The 18,861-nt window shown below is 40.2% G+C and overlaps 1 long non-coding RNA gene across 1 annotated transcript; it reads right to left on the bottom strand.

Moving 5' to 3' along the window:
- Positions 1 to 425: 425 nt before the first annotated feature.
- LOC104942554 (uncharacterized) lies at positions 426 to 10,054 on the bottom strand. Its single transcript, XR_798022.1, has 3 exons — positions 10,044 to 10,054; positions 604 to 749; positions 426 to 506 (listed from the first exon to the last, which is right to left on the bottom strand). It is a non-coding gene; the product is annotated as an uncharacterized lncRNA (long non-coding RNA).
- Between the last annotated feature and the right edge of the window lie 8,807 nt (positions 10,055 to 18,861).

Below are 18,861 nucleotides of genomic sequence, written 5' to 3'. Positions count from 1 at the left end.
AGTACAAGATCTGAGTACTTCTACTTTTACTCAAGTACAAGATCTGAGTACTTCTACTTTTACTCAAGAACAAGATCTGAGTACTTCTACTTTTACTACAAGATCTGAGTACTTCTACTTTTACTCAAGCACAGTTAAATCAACATACCTTCAATGATGCTCAAAGCATTCCTGAGGGAATAATTCTCCCTCTCCAGTGCAGCAACCCTTTCCTCCAACGTCCTCTGGTAACTATTTTTGTTCACCTCTTGGGCCTATCAAAAAGCACACCATTAAAAAAAAGAAGGTTAGGTTTAAAAGCCAGTGTGGAAAGTTAGTTCTAAATAAATTTACTTGTGTTTTGAGGATTTAGCAGCCAGGTATGTATTGCACAGTTTAGGTACATTTAGGTCACTGCACTTTGGACTTAGTATAAAACAGATACATACTTCTGAAGATCCTTATATATTTTGGATAATGTCTGTGGATGACGATGACTCCGGCCTTGGTTTTTTGCTTGGTCTCTCCTGAGAACAGACAACAACATATATAAATATTTGTTTTTGTGTGTGGTTGTGTGTGTATCTTCATAAAGTGGTGGTGTTTCGATTTTGAATAACTCACCTCTGACTGTTCCACGTCGTCGTCCTCCTCCAGAAAAGGCCTCCTTTTCTTTGCCCTCTTGCCTTTTCCCATCGGCCCGGATTGTTCCAAAGGTTCTTTACCTTCAACCAGCCGGTTCCTCATCTTGAGGAGTGCACCTTTGTCATCTATTGGAAGCAACAAAGATATTCAGCCTATTACTTTGTACAATCCATATATATATATATATATATATATATATATATATAGTAACATTTGTATAATAGTACTGTCTATACGTAAGTTAGTTACGTAATTAGTATACTTATGATACTTAGCTGATAATACTATGTAGCCAGGTGATTTAACTATTTATTAGATGCAGCTGGTGAAACATATTTTAGGTGTGGGCTGTGGAAAGATGGGGGGGATGGGGGCATAATTTTATACCAAGGGGTCTGCAACCTTTTTGAAACTGAGAGCTATACCTGAGGATAATGAACTATGGACGGAGCTGCTTTTTTGATATCATCTTTCTGAAAGAATATAATATATATTTTACGATTTACTGTTTCCAATGGCGCCGTGACACTTTCTAGATAAAAACACTATTTTTTATTTGTAATAATAATTTAGAAACGGGATTATTAGAGCGCCTTTCCATTTAACAGATCTGAGGACCGCTGATTGGCTGAAATGTGCTGCCATATATTTTTCGGGTAGCAACGGTCAGCGGTTGGCTGCTGCTGTGCGCTTCTGGGTGCTTTAATTTCCAGACGAGAGAGGTAATGATTCTAATGAAACATATAACGGTTTAAGATTTGATATACTAAACAGTATTGTACTCATTATACTTATAAACCCTTTCATAGCACCTCTATTCAATTGACCAGCCCCACTGTATATATTAACAATATAACATAGGCATCTAACAACTGTTAATAATAATTAGATGATAAGCTGTAACATGTATCGACTCTATTTAAATATGCAAACTTACCGCCAGTTGATACACTTCTCGCAGTCCAAGCGCATCTTTTTCCCCATCTTTGGGGTCACCAGACAAGATAACTCCTTGATCCAACTTCAGAGAATCTACTCCCCTCATTTAAATTTAACCGGTCAACTTCGTTGTATCATTGCTAACATTCATTGAGCCGTACAATTTTGTGTTCAAAAGTAGCTCTAAAGTAGTGGCAACAAAGTGATTACAATAGCCGGAGATTGAGTCTGCACTGCGGTCTGTATCCACTAGCAACGCCCTAGAGTAGCCAGTGAGCACGAGGCGAAAGTTGAAATGTACACGTGCACGTCACCACTCCACCAGCTACCTTCGGCCGCAGAATAATCCGTGTCCTGGAAAAAGTTCTTTAATTTTGATTCTCATTCACGAAATATATAGAAACCTGAGAATGTACAAAAGATATTTGTCAGATTATGGTAGATTATTCCCAGGACTACAAATCACTGTGTCCACCGGAGAAAGTATGGAGTGCACAAACTCGTGACACGCTAAGTGAAATGTTTCTCTTCATATTGGACGATCGGGATGAACTGTCAATATAAGCTAACGTTTTATTTTGGTCAGTTTTTGTTTCACATTACTGTATTAAACGAATTGATGACAAAGGAGGATCCACATTGCATGAAATTGTACGTTTTAAATGCATTGATCGATCCACAGACTTAAGATTAATTGGACTCACTGGTGCTTAACGATGACTCTGCTACTTGGTCACTGATTTTTTTTAAGCATTGCCAACTGTGCATTGTCCAAGGGATCATTGTTCGTCCTCCGTCATGTACTGTTGTTAGGTATCCCGTGTTTGCAATTTGATTTAAACTTTCCTGTCTCTCAGAGTGACGATGAAGTAGAGATGGCTGCAGACGACGAAGGAACAGATCAACAACATGAAATGGTACAACATAAACATGCAGGGATTGATTTACTTATTTAAAAAAATGTATTCTGTTAAAATCCATGACCTTTGCTACATTACAGGTAGCAGTAAGAGACAACACAGTTTTATATGATGATAAGAATACAGATTTATCCGACATAAAAGAAGTTGGGTTACAAATATTTAACAAAATGTATCAGGAGTTATTTTATAACTTATAGTTAACATTATTTTCACTGTATGCACATACTTTCACCCGCAATGCTACCTTCACATTTAAATATATTTTGTTGCTGCATGCTAACACCTGTTCCCTATAAAGATCCATCTTATCTTATAGCCTTTTGCTGTCTCTCAGTCTGGAGGGTCATCAGAGGACGGAGGGGAAGATCCAAACCATGAAATTGTATAATTTGTGCAGGTCCACTTTGTTCCAGTAAGACAAACTGGTGTTGCAAAATTTCTTGTAAAAGTAAAGATCTCCAATGAATTGTGTGTATTGACATGTGAGGACATCATAGCTAAATGTATTGCAATTGAACATGGGGGTAAGCTATATGTGATGAAAATGCCTTGGTTTGAGACAAGTTAAATGTTGAGGGCTAGCACAAACTGTTGAGACTCAATTTGTCTGCACATATATGATGATTTAAATGTGTTTTTATTTATGCTATTATTGTTTTTTTAAAACTCACTGTTTGATCATTAACTGTATTTTGTAATGCACGTGTATTTGTGTCTGTGACTGGGTAAATCTGTATGGATATTTCTAAATATGTGAGTAAAACGCCACATTGAAGCGCTATATGAACTCAATTGTCTCATTCAATAACAACATTGAGAACATCTTTATCTAAAGTGTAATTCTTTGGCTATTTTGTGTGAAGATGTGTTGAAAAAGAAGATGAAAATATATGTTACCTAAAGTGAAACCAACTAAAACCAACAATGAAATATACTAAACAAGGTATAAGACTTGCATTCACATTTAAAAAAAAAAAAAAAAAAAAAAAAATGCATACAATGGGACTTGAGTGATTATCATGATACATACCATGGTAATGTCTGTAGTACCATTTGAATACTCTATGGAGTACCAGTTATCTGAGGTACCACGGCATGTACTATAGTATCGGAGGTACCATGGTACGTACCATGGTAACAGCTGTGGTACAACGGTATGTACCAGGGTTATACCATGGTATGCATCATGGTAACATCTGAGGTACCATGGTAGTACCATGGTACGTACTATGGTACACTATGGTAACATCTGAGGTACCATGGTATACCATGGTACGTACTATGTACACTATGGTACAAATTATTATGGGCACACACACACACACACACGAAAACGCACTTAACAGGTTTGGATGTTGTGATGTTACAGAAGGTGTGTGTCCCTCACTGCTAATTATCCAGACGCGGTGAGTTAAATCCCGCTGTTTACCAGCTCAACCCTGGTCAAGCCCCGTCTGTCTGGCCTGGCTTTAAGCCATTATCACACCTGCCAGTGGAGGACAAGATGGGGAAGGGGGGGTGGAGGTGTTAGTAAGCAGATTCATCAAAGTGTCAAGAAAGGAAGTGGGGATATGACTAGGAATTGATATGAAAGGGGGGCTGTAGGGTCTTGGCTTGGGAACCAAAGGGTCGCTGGTTCAAGTCCCTGAAAGTATGTCCTCTGAGGTGTACATGTGTGTGACAAATAAAGAGGGTTTCATTCGAATCCTCCATTCCCATTATCTTCACCCCTTTGGGAGCAGATTGCAGGGTCACACCACCATACCTCGGGGGCACCTCAGAGTGTGTTAAAAGGGGTTTAAGTGATTGGGTCTTACCCAGCTTAACGTCAATATCTCTCTGTTTGTCTTCCGCTGATCCTTCCTTCGATCTGCCGGTGTGCTCCCCCCCCCCTCATCCTCCCTGCATTGGCTCCTGCTCACTCAAGTGCCAGAGCCAAGTTCATGGCTGTTGCTGGATGTGGAAAAGTGAGAATCATGCAGCACTGTTAGAGAGCTGGGAGATAGTGACACAGCGCTGCATCTCCATCTGCTCCGCTAGTATTTAGCAGAGGCACCCCCCCTGCTCGTGAATATCCCACAGCTTGCGGGCATATGTGCGCTTTTGCAGGCCGGGGATCTAAGTTGACATTGTGTCTGTGAATAGCAGGTTGTTTTGTCTCGTTTGTTGTGGAGGAGGTGCAGATGGAGGAGGCCTCCGGTGCAGTTCAGTGAGCTTCAGCAGGGCCATGTGTCGGGGGATGTGGAAGCCCCTAAAGATTGCAGCTCTGTATCTTGTGGTCTGTTCCATTGAAATGAACCGGGCTCCTGCTTTCTTTTCTCTGAGGCTAAAAATAGCCCAGTTATGAGTCTTCTTCTTCTGTGTGTGTGTGGGTGTGGGTGTGTGTGTGTGTACTGGTCTCTGTGATTATTCAACCCTGAGCAGCTTTCATTGAAGGAACAATCCACCAGTGTGTCCCTAAACTCCGAGACAAAGCAGAAACAAGACAGCAGCGTCATTAGCGTCAACAACCACTGATTCATTTCCATAGGAGCAGGTCCAAAAAGGGTCCATAATCAAATGTTAACACTCTGCTTACTTTGCTACGGAAAGTGACTGTAATAGCACTTTGTGAAGATGCGTAACAAATTGTAAGAAAAAAAACTGTCATTGGCATGCACTTCCAGAACGGCTTCAAAGCACCCTAGCATAGCTTGTTTTAAAGAGTAAATCCCCCGATGTAGCTTTGCACTGCCACAGTGTTGTCAGACTCACGCTGGGCAGTAAATGTTTTTTAAACAAAAGTATACACCTGATGCAGCAAAACAGGAGAAATCTCTTTTTATATTCGTATGGGTTACATTACCCACTGTGCAAATCAGCCTGTGATTGTTTGTTGAGTTTTTTTTAAATGTAATGTGTGTTAAATCGTAAATGTGTATCTGTTAATGTGGGTAAGAAGCAGATTTTAATGGTTCTATTACGCGTAATCTCCCATCTTTATCTCCATCCATCTAAATCTTTATTGTCTTCAGCAACTAAATATTCCTAAGAGATGGGTGACTGACTTGTTTTAACTGCAGTTAACAATTATTGCCTTAAGTCTCTTGATTACTGCTTGATTGTTTTGTTTATGACGTTTGTGAGATCCTTTATGCTATCATATAAAGCAAGAAGCCAGTAAACCAGCCAGTGTTTATATCTGAAAGGCTGTGTAACATTTGCTTTTTACTCAGATGATGAATTAGTTATTGAAAAAATACAAAATAGTTTTTAATAATGAAAAATGTTCAATTAGCTGTTCATTGCAAGGATTTATTTTCCATGTTGAACTCACCACATACATTTTTGATCTTAAGTTGTATCTGCTGCTGAAAACCATATATGAAATCCAACCATTCTTGGTGAATTGATTGAAGGTGGAGAGCCCTCTCTGACACTAAACACCCAACATCTCCCAAAGGAGTTCTTAGGGTTGTAATGTGGTGATTTGTAAAGGTTGTTTCATAGGCTTGATGCCATTTTAATACACATCAAACCATTCAATGCCCCCCTCATACCCTATATGGGAGCATCTGCATTCATATTCCTTCTCTTTGAATAGGAGTTACTAACTTCCTGTTATACTTAAGTGATGTGTATTATGTCCTGATGCGACCTTACACAGAGGAATTAACTAAGTAGATACATACCGTGAGATATTATTAGAGAGCCCTTTTATTGGATTGGTAATGTCTAATTTCCTTCCAGGCACTTGGTGTTTGACAGTAACGTAGGAACCGTCATATTTTGTTGTACCTTAAGCGCTCAAACTACTGTTGCCTGGGGACGGTAGAAAATGTGTTTGAGGAAGAATATGGCTACATTGTAAACAAATGGGCAAGAGGAAAGCTAATTGAAGTTAGCTTTTAGCAATGAGCAACTCAGTCCTGTTTGGCTAGAAAAACTGCGCTAACGGCTAACGGTACCGGAGAATTTCCCCAACAATATAAAATGATGTCCATTATTACTTGTTTAACTTCCTAAAACAAAATCCAGTATGCAAATGGTAATAATGGATTGTATGTTGGAAGAACACATGATTTATTGTTTCAGCTACATTTTTGGTATTGCGACAGCACACATTTTCCTAGTTAGTTTGTGTTCTCAATCACTGGCTTCAAAAGCAGGGTATGATTTATGGCATGGCTCCCTTGTGATTGGCAAGTTGCTAACATGTTTTAGGTGGTGTCGTGTTTTATTTTCATTTGCATCTTTATTTCAAAAAGATACAAAAAAAAATAAAATAAATGTTATACAGAATTGGTACAGCACAGTATTTTTTTTTTTCTTTTATAAATTGTCAAACAATATTTATACATTCAAAAATATGTATATATTTAAAATATATATATTTAACAAAATAATAATAATTAGACTGCCAAGGCACACNATTTCAAAAAGATACAAAAAAAAATAAAATAAATGTTATACAGAATTGGTACAGCACAGTATTTTTTTTTTCTTTTATAAATTGTCAAACAATATTTATACATTCAAAAATATGTATATATTTAAAATATATATATTTAACAAAATAATAATAATTATAATAGTGTCTGAAAATGAGCAGGAGGAAGAAAATGCACCCCTTACTCAACTGCTGATGGTCTGTTCAATCATTTCGACTATCATATTTTATATACAAAAAATTACATTCATATATACATTTATAAGGATTTCTCATCTTAGATCACCTATCACTATATCTTTTCATCAAAGTGTTTTTGTACATCCTTTTAAACTGATTTATGTTTATGCTTTGTTAGAACTTGCAATGTATTTTGAGTTCATGAGGGTTCACTGTAACATCTTGGTAACCTGCATATGTGTCTTTCTCCACCCTATCATTTCACTTCCGGTTCCCACAAAACCATAATGGCGACGGTAAAAAACCAAGATGGCGCCGGTGATGATGGCTGCCGTGTCTTTGGCTCCTCTACAAACCTTGTTTTTTTTTTGTATTATTTCAGTGTTTGTTTACTTTTCGTCGTGTGCTTTTATATCATATTCCACTTACTTGTATATAGACTCTCCTTGCACTATTTATATTCTATTTTATTTGTATTTACTTGCACTATTTTATCTGTTTTATTGTGTTGCACTGTTGGGTGAGCCTATGACCTAAGATTTTCATTGACATATCTACACTATAGCTATTTAAAAATGACAATAAAAGCCTTGAATCTTGAGCTAAAAATGCAAAACGTCAGGCTTCAAATCCCTAACCCAAAGACCACTGGGTAACACCCACCTCTTGTATACGGTCTTTGGTTAACAAATCATAATTAGCNAGGAGTATGTGGGTTTAATATATGTGGGTTAATAACGGAGTAGTAAAGGTGTAATACGGGTGTGATAATAGAGGTGTAATAGAGATATAATGCGGGTGTAATAACGGAGTAGTAAGTAAGTACATACATTCATGCCGATCTAGATCCCTCCGCTTCGCGTCGGGCTCCTGATCAACCTGTCGGTGTTCTTTTCCCCATAATGACCGCGTCGCAGCACATTATCCCTTACATATCAGATGTAAGCTATAGCAAGTGCTTCATAAATAGCTCTCTTTAAGATAACGTTTCTTTAGGAAGAAGGCTACCTTGTGTTCTTTTACCTAGAGGAGCAAAGATTTGATGACACGTCTTCAGATTTAAAAACGCTTTAATTCAAAGAGACCACTTAAAGAGGATATAAGCTCATTTTCAGTTTCATATTTTGTGCTTTTACTGTGTCATGTTTACATGCTTCATTTTACTCATACTGCCTGTGCTGCATCACCTCTTTTCACCCTCTGTCCAGACCCTGTCTGCTCTGATTGGTTATCTGGCCAAAACAGTTGGGACTGGTCAACCACATATAATTAGTCCCCTTAGCCTATCAAGTACAATATGTTGGATCTCTAGCCAATAGAAGAGCAAGTGTTACATAGTGATGTCATCATGTTACAGAAGTAGGAAAGGAGTCTAATCTAGGTATTCCAGACCATTAACGTGCACAAAAAACATATATAACACACAACTACAGGAAAGGGAAAACCCCAAAAAGCACAAAAGCCCCTCTAAGCTATCCTTGACGGCACCTAGACTGCTAGAGATGCACCAATTGGAAGGATTGGCAGTTGATCGGCCTATTTGTCTCATATATATCCTATTTACTGACATTACCATTTAAATGATGATTGTTTAGCCTACTTGTTCTCCTATGTTTGTACTTTTATCAACAGAAGACTGATGTTTTTTAACCGGCCGAGTGGTACACCTTATGCTGAGTAACTATAAAGAATTAGGGCATAAAGTTGTTGTTTTTAAGCAGCAAAATTAGAAAATAATTCAGTTAAGGACAAGATTCTTACAGTTGAGTTACGGGAAGGGAAATCTCAAAGGAAGTTGTTGATGCTGAATTTTGACTACAAACATGAAGCAGCACCAATAAGCTTCATACTACTTTTATGTTTTAATATTTATTTAGTCCCGAATGGCTCAGTTGGCCCGTCCATGAATCTGCATTTGCCAATGTTTAAATTCATGTTGAATTTATTTATAATATTTAGCACAAAAACACGTTTAAATTTGTCAATTTGATAGACTCTCAATCCAAATTTGAAATCATTCCATTTAAAAAAGCAACACAAGACGGATGCCTCGTTTGTAATTTACTGAGTAGATACAAGTAGATGTCGTGGAATGATATCATAATGTAAGAGCAATGGAATATCAATCCATTAAGATGTATGGTACAAAGTCCAGAGAGCTTTACATTAGCCTTTGTTGTTGTTTAATTTAGTTACGCACATTTTGAGCTGTGATACAGTACCTTGCAAGTAATGAGGGGAACGTTTCGAGCACTGGTTTTAAAGTATGCAAGAAAAAACTCAATTAGGCTTCCAAAAAGGTCTGAGGACTAGTATGAATTGATGAAATACTGTGCATGTTCCATAGAGATGTATATTGGATGTTTTTACAAAAAGAAAATAATACTTTGGAAAACATAGAATAGTGTCTTGGGATTATAAAGTTTTACGAATAATTTTCAGCCAATCGGTTAAATGCAGGTGGACAAGTTTAACAGACACAATTCATCATAAATAATATTCCTGTCCTAAAAGATGTATTATATGGCAGATATAGAACAAAACAAGTCAGCAGTGGTTTGTAGGGAAAAAACACAAAAAAGGGGATCAATCTTCCAAATTGTTGTAAATTATTATTACATTTTTTAGGTTGTACATAACTAAATATACATTTTATATTTATTTGTATGTATTATTTATAATTCTTTACATTATGTATGTATGTATTTTTAAAATGTATTTATATATATATATGCATTTATTAGAAAGAAATTACATTTTGTAACATGTTGAAATGCTTAATATAGAGAATTCAAAAACCAACAAAGAATCATTATTTGTTATGATTTTTTTAATGAATAGCTTCATTATATAATGTTTTATGTGTCGAATAAGGCAACTTCCCAAAGTGAATTGTACATCTAAAAGTGATATAACAACCAAGAAAGAAATGTACACGCAACCACAACCCAGTCTTAAAACGCTGCTGCACGAACACAACCTCAAACCTCAGTCCGACCAGTCTTTTGAGCGGGACCTCTGCGTAACCTAAGAGGGAAATGAGCGTGTGAAGCGCCCGAGTGTGCTCGGGACTGTCAAAGAGGCGCAATCTCAGCCAGTAATAGGCCCATTATTAGGTGGGACCGACCGGAGTCAACGGAGGATGAAACGGAGCGACCAATCGGGATAAATAAGTGGCGGAAGAGCCAAATGGGCAACTGGGGCATCACAACACATCCAAGAGGCCATCCCCCCTCCTCTCATGCCTTCCTCCATTTCCCTTGTGGGGTGCCCTCCCCTCCTCTTCCATCACAAACACTCCCCCCCCCGATGTCCCTCCCTGTCTTTTTGCCTTTGAAGATGCTTTGTTTTCCAACTTGCCTCCAATCTTCAAACAGAGTGATCTAGTAATGGCCGTAAGAGTTTGTATGCAGACAACTTTTCAGTGCACCATGTTTGTGATGCCTCATGCACATGTCAAACTGTACACACGTGTGTGTGTGTGTATGTGTATGTGTATGTGTATGTGTGTGTGTGTGTGTGTGTGTGTGTGTGTGTGTGTGTGGTGATGAAAACATGAATGTTGATGCTCCCACATGCATTGCCCTGGGTGCCATTTGGATGTCAAGCTGAGTCCCCGCTGCGTCTGAGACGGGTGCGGGGACCCCGCGTGTGGGCGTGCACGAGTATGTGTGTCAGCATCATGGCTGGTACAGTCAACACACACAGACAGCTGGATCCCAGCCACCTCCAGAGGGGAAAGGAGGCAAAAACAAAGAGCAAGATGTAGAACAAAGACACGTCAGTATTAACTTGATGTACCACATTAAAAACTCCACCAGTCCACAAAATACACACAGCAGAGGAATCGGGATGAAAGCTATGACGTTGCTCAGATTTAACCTGCAAAGTGTACTCCAAGCGTGACGCTGGGAACCACATGAAAGGGAAGGTAAAAAGTTTTTTTTGGCTCAGAAACATTATTTTCACCTCTCAACTGCTTATTAGAAAGCCATCCTAAAATACTCCTCTTCCTCCAACTACCATGTAGGACATTTTCATGCATGACAGAACATTAGTGCATGATATCCAGAGACCGAAAAAAGCTATTTACAAGCTCCCCTGTCTGTTCATCCTTCATATATACAAGCAAATGTATCCATTAGAGTGAAAAGATTGCCTTTCAGAGGGGGAGACCTTGACAACGAGCTAATAAGACTTCTCATATCTATCAACCCCCCCCCTTCTTCGCCTCCCTTCCCTTGAAAGAATTCGGTGCAGCGGCCTGAGCGGCTAGGGCCCATTTGGATAGTAAAAAACTCTCGTAAGGCAGAGACCTAATTGAATTGCTTCTGATGGAAAGAGGAGCTCGATACCCTTTTACGGGTCTGAGTAAAGATGGAGGGAAGAGGAAAGGGCACGAAGGGTAGAGACGGAGAGAAAGTGAGAGGGCGGGGGGTGATGACGAGGAGGAGGATAATCGAGATGGACAGATAAGGAGGGAGGGAGAGAGGAAACAAAGAGAGGAGATGACAAAAATAGAGGGGGGGTGCGGTAATGATGGAGATAGATGAAGGCGTGGTGGGGGAGAGGACACAACAGCACAGACGGAGAAGTACTGATTGTTTTATCCACTTATCAGATGCTTTTTCGTTGTCTTCAGAGGGCTAAATGAGCTAAATGTCGCACATAGCAACCGTGTGTGAGTAACCGATCAGTCACTAATGTAGCTGACTAACTGATTCCTCAATAACAGAGGTGGCCTTGGCTCGCACAAGCTCCTTGAACACATCACATGCTGCCCACACACCCTCTGGCATACAAGCTCCTTCTTCAAATAAAACAATAAATGATGTTCCTGCATGAACACCATAGCACACACACACACACACACACACACACACACACACACACACACACACACACACACACACACACACACACACACACACACACACACACACACACACACACACACACACACACACACACACACACACACACACACACACACACACACACACACACACACACACACACACACACACACACGTCTGGCCCGTGGCATTAAGGCCATGCTGCCACATCTAATAAACTCTCAGGATGGACTCAGTAGGCCATGTCCACTTCGCTCTGCTTAGGCAGCATCTGTCTTAAGCCCGATTTTCCGTACGTCTGTTGTGTCCCGGGATGCATAATCTGTGACTTTCTAAATTTTTTCCAATTTAGCAAAAATCCACTGTATTTTTCTGATCAAATAGTTTACACAAGAGACGAGCATGACCATAAGACTAGACAAGCTACATCAGGCCATCTACTGGCACCTAAACCCAGGAAAAATCTTCTGAAATCTTCTGTGTCTTATAGAGCTATAAAGGAATAGAACTCATTGCCAAACTACCTTGCTGAAATAGAGTCCACTCCAGAGCCTCTTTCAAGAAGAGATTGAAGGGCCATCTACTAATGACCATGTACCCTTGTGAGCTGTGAACCCTAATTGAATTTGATCGCATGTTGTTGATGATATTGGTGATGTTGTTAATGATGTCAGGACTTATGTCCTAAATGTTGCTGTATTATTGTTGTATTATTGTTGTATTGTTTTAAGTGTCGGACCCCAGGAAGAGTAGCTTTTGTCGAGAGCAAAAGCTAATNGTTGCTACGTTAGTTCAAACGGTAACAACGGACTATTTTTCTTAGCGGATGCATGTCAATTTAAATCAATACATACAACTATTTTTTAAATCAATAAAAGTTTTATTGATTTAAAAAATAGTTGTATGTATTGATTTAAATTGACATGCATCCGCTAAGAAAAATAGTCCGTTGTTACCGTTTGAACTAACGTAGCAACGGCAGGAACTGCTTCGATAGCGTTTTTGAGGAGCTTTTTGATTACAGATTTGAAAACATTGCTGCTTGCTTTAAAAGTAGCACAATTCATTATGTCAAACCTTGGAAAGTATCTAGATATCCCTGCCCTAATGCCAAAGTAACTGGCAACTGAATATGTGTCGCCGTTTGATGTCTATGTCTGGACCCCTGCGTAAAAAGGAGGATTTCTGCCCGTTACTTCTCCGCTGTTTTCTTGTCGCTCTTGTCTTGTCAGTTAGAAAAGCAAACTGCATGCAGTTTTCTTTTCGGCCAAACTGTATACAGTTAAATCGAACGGACTTGTTTGTGCAGATGTGAGCGTCCTTAACAACGGTCAATAAGTGCTTGACAGCGGTCTGTCTGTTCGGTATTCACAATGTGTCACGTGTTCTGAATTGACCAATCAGAATCGAGTATTCAACTAAGCCATGTAATAATTAAGCAAAAGTCTCTCTGTTGCCTTCTGCACAAAACATAGTGCGAGGTGGTTGCTATGCAACAACACTAACAGCTAGCGAACATATTAGACAGAGCGTTGATCCATTATTTGGCTCTTTATTGACATTAATGTATGTTGCCGTTTATTGTGCAGCCACTGAAAAACTGTCCAGCATCAGTAGCATGGCTTACGTTGTCACTTGTATAGGTTGAGGTTGTTCGAGGCTGTTGCTTGGCGTGGCGAGAATATTGCTCCACTTTCTCCGGTCCCCGAGATTGGGCTTCCAGTAGCTCTGGAGAGAGCTTTCGCACCTTTGGCCACTAACGGTCATAATTTCTCTGCTTTGTTTCAAGACCCGCATCAGAAAGCTTTTGAATGGTGCTACTTTTCCAGTTGGTCTACCTTCTCTTCACGTAGCTCTGCATGTCGTCGTTAGGTGCTTTTTTTTCTAGAGATAGGCACTGCTCAATCCACTCCTCCATAGTAAGACCCAGGTCGAAGTTAATCTTACATTTTTCCATTTTATGCTTTGTAAGTTTGTTTCGTAACGGAAGAAATGCAAATATATTTATAAAACGTCAAATCAAGCAATCTGATTGGTCGATAGTGTTTTTGCGGACCTCTTTGATTACAGATTTGAAAACATCGTTGCTTGCTTTAAAAGTAGCACAATTCATTATGTCAAACCTTGGAAATTGTCTAGATATCCCTGCCCTAATGCCAAAGGAACTGCACACTGAATATGTTTTGCCGTTTGATGTCTATGTCTGGACCGCTGCATAAAACGGAGGGTTTCTGCCCCGTTACTTCTCCGCTGCTTTCTTGTTCCAGTTTGAAAAGCAAACTGCAAGCAGTTTGCTTTTCAGCCCGACGGTATACTGTTTTTCTTAGACGCGGAGGGATACTGACTTGTTGTGAAAAGTAACTTACAATTCTACCCGTGGTATACACTCAGTATATCACGGCTAAGAACCAATCAGATTGCTTGATTTGACTTGTCCGTTTTATAAGGAATAATAACCTGTGCTATCTTGTCTTTTTATATTGGATGCTCTCTCTCTCTCTCTCTCTCTCTCTTTCTCTCTCTCTCTCTCTCTCTCTCTCTCTCTCTCTCTCTCTCTCTCTCTCACTAATTGGTATGACTCAGGGTGCGTTTCACTTCTCTTATTTTTCATTTCCTCGCTCCATGGTCTCGGTATCACCGGAAGTTGATTTGTCTGCGCCATCTTGAGTAGCGTCCCAGTGGCCTTATTTGTGCCGGAGGAGCGATAACGGAGGAGCAACAATCGCGCAACTACCAGACCATCCTCTGGGGAATTCGCACGTGAGGGACGCAAGGAATCCATTTAACCGAAGTGAAACGCACCCATAGCCATACAGGGCCGGAGTAGCTATGACCAGAAGAAGAGCCAACAGTAACAAAACCAAACTACAAAGAAAGGAGAGCTCTGTGCTGTGTTCACTGAAAACAGCAGCAATGACGCTTATTATAACTGTCAGCGCTTTAGCTTCAATAAGTTCCACAGCTGAATACAGCCAAACTTGTGTACCTGCACAATTCCACCTACGCTATCAAGCTTAATCCATTTGTGTCTCCATCTACTTTCTCATGGCTCTTGCCTCTTGTCATTCAATAACAGTCTAATCGGACCTGCTTTGCTGCATTTACTCTCAGCTTTATAGTTTCTTTAGTTTCTTCCTTTCTTTTTTTAAATCAGACTCTACTTTGTTTAGCTTTTTTCAATAACAGTCCAGAATGTGTACATTTTCAAACTCGTACCACCTAATTGTATTTCAAAAACTGCAACAAATGTGCACACTTGTAATGTTTAAATAGATGTTAATGTTGTGGTAGTTCGGTATATAACAGCTAATATCTTTTTTTGGGGGTCAGAGAGTGCCTTTTATTAGAGGTACAGAGTTGACCAAGGCTAACCACTGTTATCCGGCGACCCTATTATAGGGTGTTATAACTTTTTTAAATTTGATTCTATATTGTGTATCTACTCTGTAGAGGTTAATGAATGCCTTTTACGGTGTATTTTTTACTTCTGGTTTTCCCTAATTTCCCAATTCGAGATCATCAAAGTGCATCCATCCTGATTCCTGCTCAAGATTGTTGTACCATAAATTCTTCATCACTAAAATTGAGGCTGCCTTTGTTGCTTTTTAAGCTACAAAAATGAATGTAAACAGACTTCAAAGCAAAAGACTGAACCACACTGAATTATATAATCTACATCTGAATTTTGAATGGTGAAACTGGGCCTTTCGCTTTCATCTCCAGAAGACGCTTTGTTGCAGAGAGACTCCAGCTGCGTGGTGGACTGTGAAAGGAAGCCGAGCAAAGCAGTAAAGCACTGACGGCTTGCGCTAGCAGCAGAATCTTGTGTTCTTTTAGCCTCGTCTTTATTTCGGCAACCAACACCACCATCATCGGCGTATTGCTTTCATAGCTTTTCACCGCAAGGTGCTCAGAGTGGAGTCGTTTTACGAAGCAAGTGTCGGTGATTTTCCATCTGACGTGCGGCTGTGCGGCTGTGCTCTGCTTTGTAATTAGGACTGAGCTTTCTTTTGATTATCATAACACATGTTGGTAGCCTATGGCAGAGGCTATGGAGTGTGGATGCTGACCTTCTCTCCTCCCCCAGGAGAAGGAGGGAGACTGAAAGTGTGTTTGTTGTGAGGCCTGAGAGGCATCTCCAAGTACCTCTATTCCTCTATTTATATCTTCCTTTTCCCCCTTAATCTCATTGTCCTCATCTCTCTCATCATCCATTTGGCCTCTCCCACACCCACAGCTTGTCTCTCTCATCCCACTTTCTCACATTTCCCCCCCCTCCCCTTCTTTTTTCTCCTCGTAGCCCATTCACCCAATCTTGGCCACTCTTCAGCCCATTCTCTGCTTTTTATACACTCTCATCTCTTACTTCCATCTATAGTAAAAACCCTTTCCATTATCCGTCTCCTTTTCCCTATGTTCTTTTTTTTAAGGAGGTGCTTTGGGTTTTTCAGACTATTCTCTTTTTGCCATTTCTTTGATTTAGACCCATTGGAATGGTACGTTTTAGGAGAATATTTGGAACAAAGATGTGGAGTTTTGCATTTCTTTCCTCTCATTTGGCTTCATCCTCCTTCTTTCTCTCTTACAGCCACTCTCAAGTCCACTTAGAAAGCAGGACCAGGGGCATCTGTGCTTTCAAACCTTCTGACACACACGCACACGCACACGCACACACTCGCACACACACACTCGCACATGCATGTAAGCTGACAGATTGACTGATGGCAGGGTTGGGCTCTTGTGATGCTGAGTTCACTTGAGTGATGATGGCCGACTGCGAGTGTGTGTGACAGCGAGAGGAGTCCAAAGCCAGCTTAGCGGGCTATTCTGCATCATATGTGCATAAGAGTCCAAACTGAGTGTTTGTGTGTATCCTACTAGCAGGCCGGACTCATGCTAATGTTTGTATCGGAATGTTTCTTATTCTGTGTGTGTGTTGTGTGTGTTTTTAAAATGCCCTTGTGGTCGACCCAAAAATACTGCAGGCGTTCAAATCCGGCACTGATCCTCAGCTTGTTCCCTCCGAGGCAGCCCTGCCACACACACACACACACACACACACACACGACCCAGAGACACACTTTGATTTGCACCATCTCGTTTGAAGTGCAAGACCCAGAGCCTGACAGCTTATGATTAATATAAGCCCCCCGCCCTCTGCCCTCTCAGATGCGTGTGCACGTGAACACACACACAACCGGAAAGAGATACATTTTATTTTTTTTCGTTCACAACACACTGCCATCCTGCCCTCGCGGCCCGCTGGAGGGGCCGGCTGGCTGGCTCTTTGAACTATTGCTGTGCTGTCACAGCAAGGGTACCAGAGTCCCTTCCCATTGCATCATCTTCACCCACACCTTCATTCGACACTTCCTCATACATTTTTGAGATTGCCACTCACCGTCTTTTCTTGGCTGACCTGGTCAATAAAAGTCGACAATCTCATCTTGGAAGATTTCCCAGGCAGAAAGTGAATCTTTTGACGGGCTTTTAGGATTTTTCGATTGATCTGTGGAGGAGAAGGTTGCCAGGATTTCGGCTGTGGCTAGTGGGGCTTAATTTAGCTATTTGTGCCCATTTTAATATTAAGAGCAGGTTAATTTGCCAAATTATACAATTGGCTGGATTGGTTGCTTCAGAGAGAGACTTTGTTTTACTTTGGAAAACCAGATACACCAAACCCTTATTAGGACAAAGGCTGACAGTTTTGTCACCTTACATTGCCTGTATCTTCACCAAAAAGGACGCACTTTAACACAGCATTTGAAAAAGCCATTTAATTGGATGATTCAAACAATCCCTCTGATTGGCTGATCGAAATATGCCATTTGATTGGGCTGTTGTTTAGCCAATCGCAACAAAAAATTTGATTTGCCAATAAAGACGTGCTCTTTGATTGGCCCATTGAAATGAAGCCTCTGAGTGGCAGACTGAAATTACCCCTCGATTGCCGAATTCAAAGTAACCTTCTGATTGGCGGATTGAAACTAGTGATTTAATTGGTCTTTTGAAAGCAGCCATAGATTTGCCCGATTAAGAAGAACCATTTTATTGGAGATGTTTGGAGCATTCTTTGGGCCTCGATGCTTTTAATTTGTAAACAAAAGAATAATGATTCCTGCTATTTTCAAAAAAGGTAATTCGACCCGACTTTAATTAGACCCTCCAGAAAAACGCGGGCAAAAATCCTTGATTATGCGGGCTAAATTCCTTGATTATGCGGGCTAAAATCCTTGATTATGTCATTAAACATGCGGGGTTTTTATGTGATTTTATGCGGTGAAGTTGCGAAATATTCGGAAATATGCTAAATATGCGGGAAAAAAGAATAACAATTTTTTTAAATATTGGGCTGTCTTATTTATTCTCTCTCACACACAACCTGCCACTAACGTTAAACCCCTTTACTATTCAATTAAACACATTCAATGTTTATTTATTGTAAAAGCAATTGGGCTATTTTAATCTCACACACACACACACCCCCCCCCCCACACAAACACACTTCTCCGCCTCATTCTGTTTTCATTTACTCGTTCGTTATCTGACCAGCTTCAATCTTGTAGGCTACTCACTTCGTTTCTTGTAGCCCTCGAAAGGGTTTTGGAGGTTGATGCCTCGGTGAACGTGAGTTGTTTGGCTTTCTTGTCCGCAGCAGTAGAAAGCATTTTCGAATGTTTGAATGAATCAAAGTGGGTCGTCACCGTCAATTTTCTCTTATGCTCCAACACACAGTTGCACGGGGTGCAGAATAGTTTCCCCCCACTTTTTGCCCGGTCTTTAGTAGAAATGGTCGTCGGTAAATGAGATGGATTAGATTTTTTCATCTTGGTGTTTTCTCTATCGTGTGAGCTCCACACGTTCACTCTATACAGTGTTGTTTACATTCTGTGATGCGCGAGCTGATGAC

Source organism: Notothenia coriiceps, unplaced genomic scaffold, assembly GCF_000735185.1.
Source record: "Notothenia coriiceps isolate Sejong01 unplaced genomic scaffold, NC01 NC01_scaffold00004795, whole genome shotgun sequence".
Lineage (NCBI taxonomy): Eukaryota > Metazoa > Chordata > Actinopteri > Perciformes > Nototheniidae > Notothenia > Notothenia coriiceps.
Note: the sequence above shows the minus strand (reverse complement) of the source record. Positions and strands in the feature narration are given on the sequence as shown.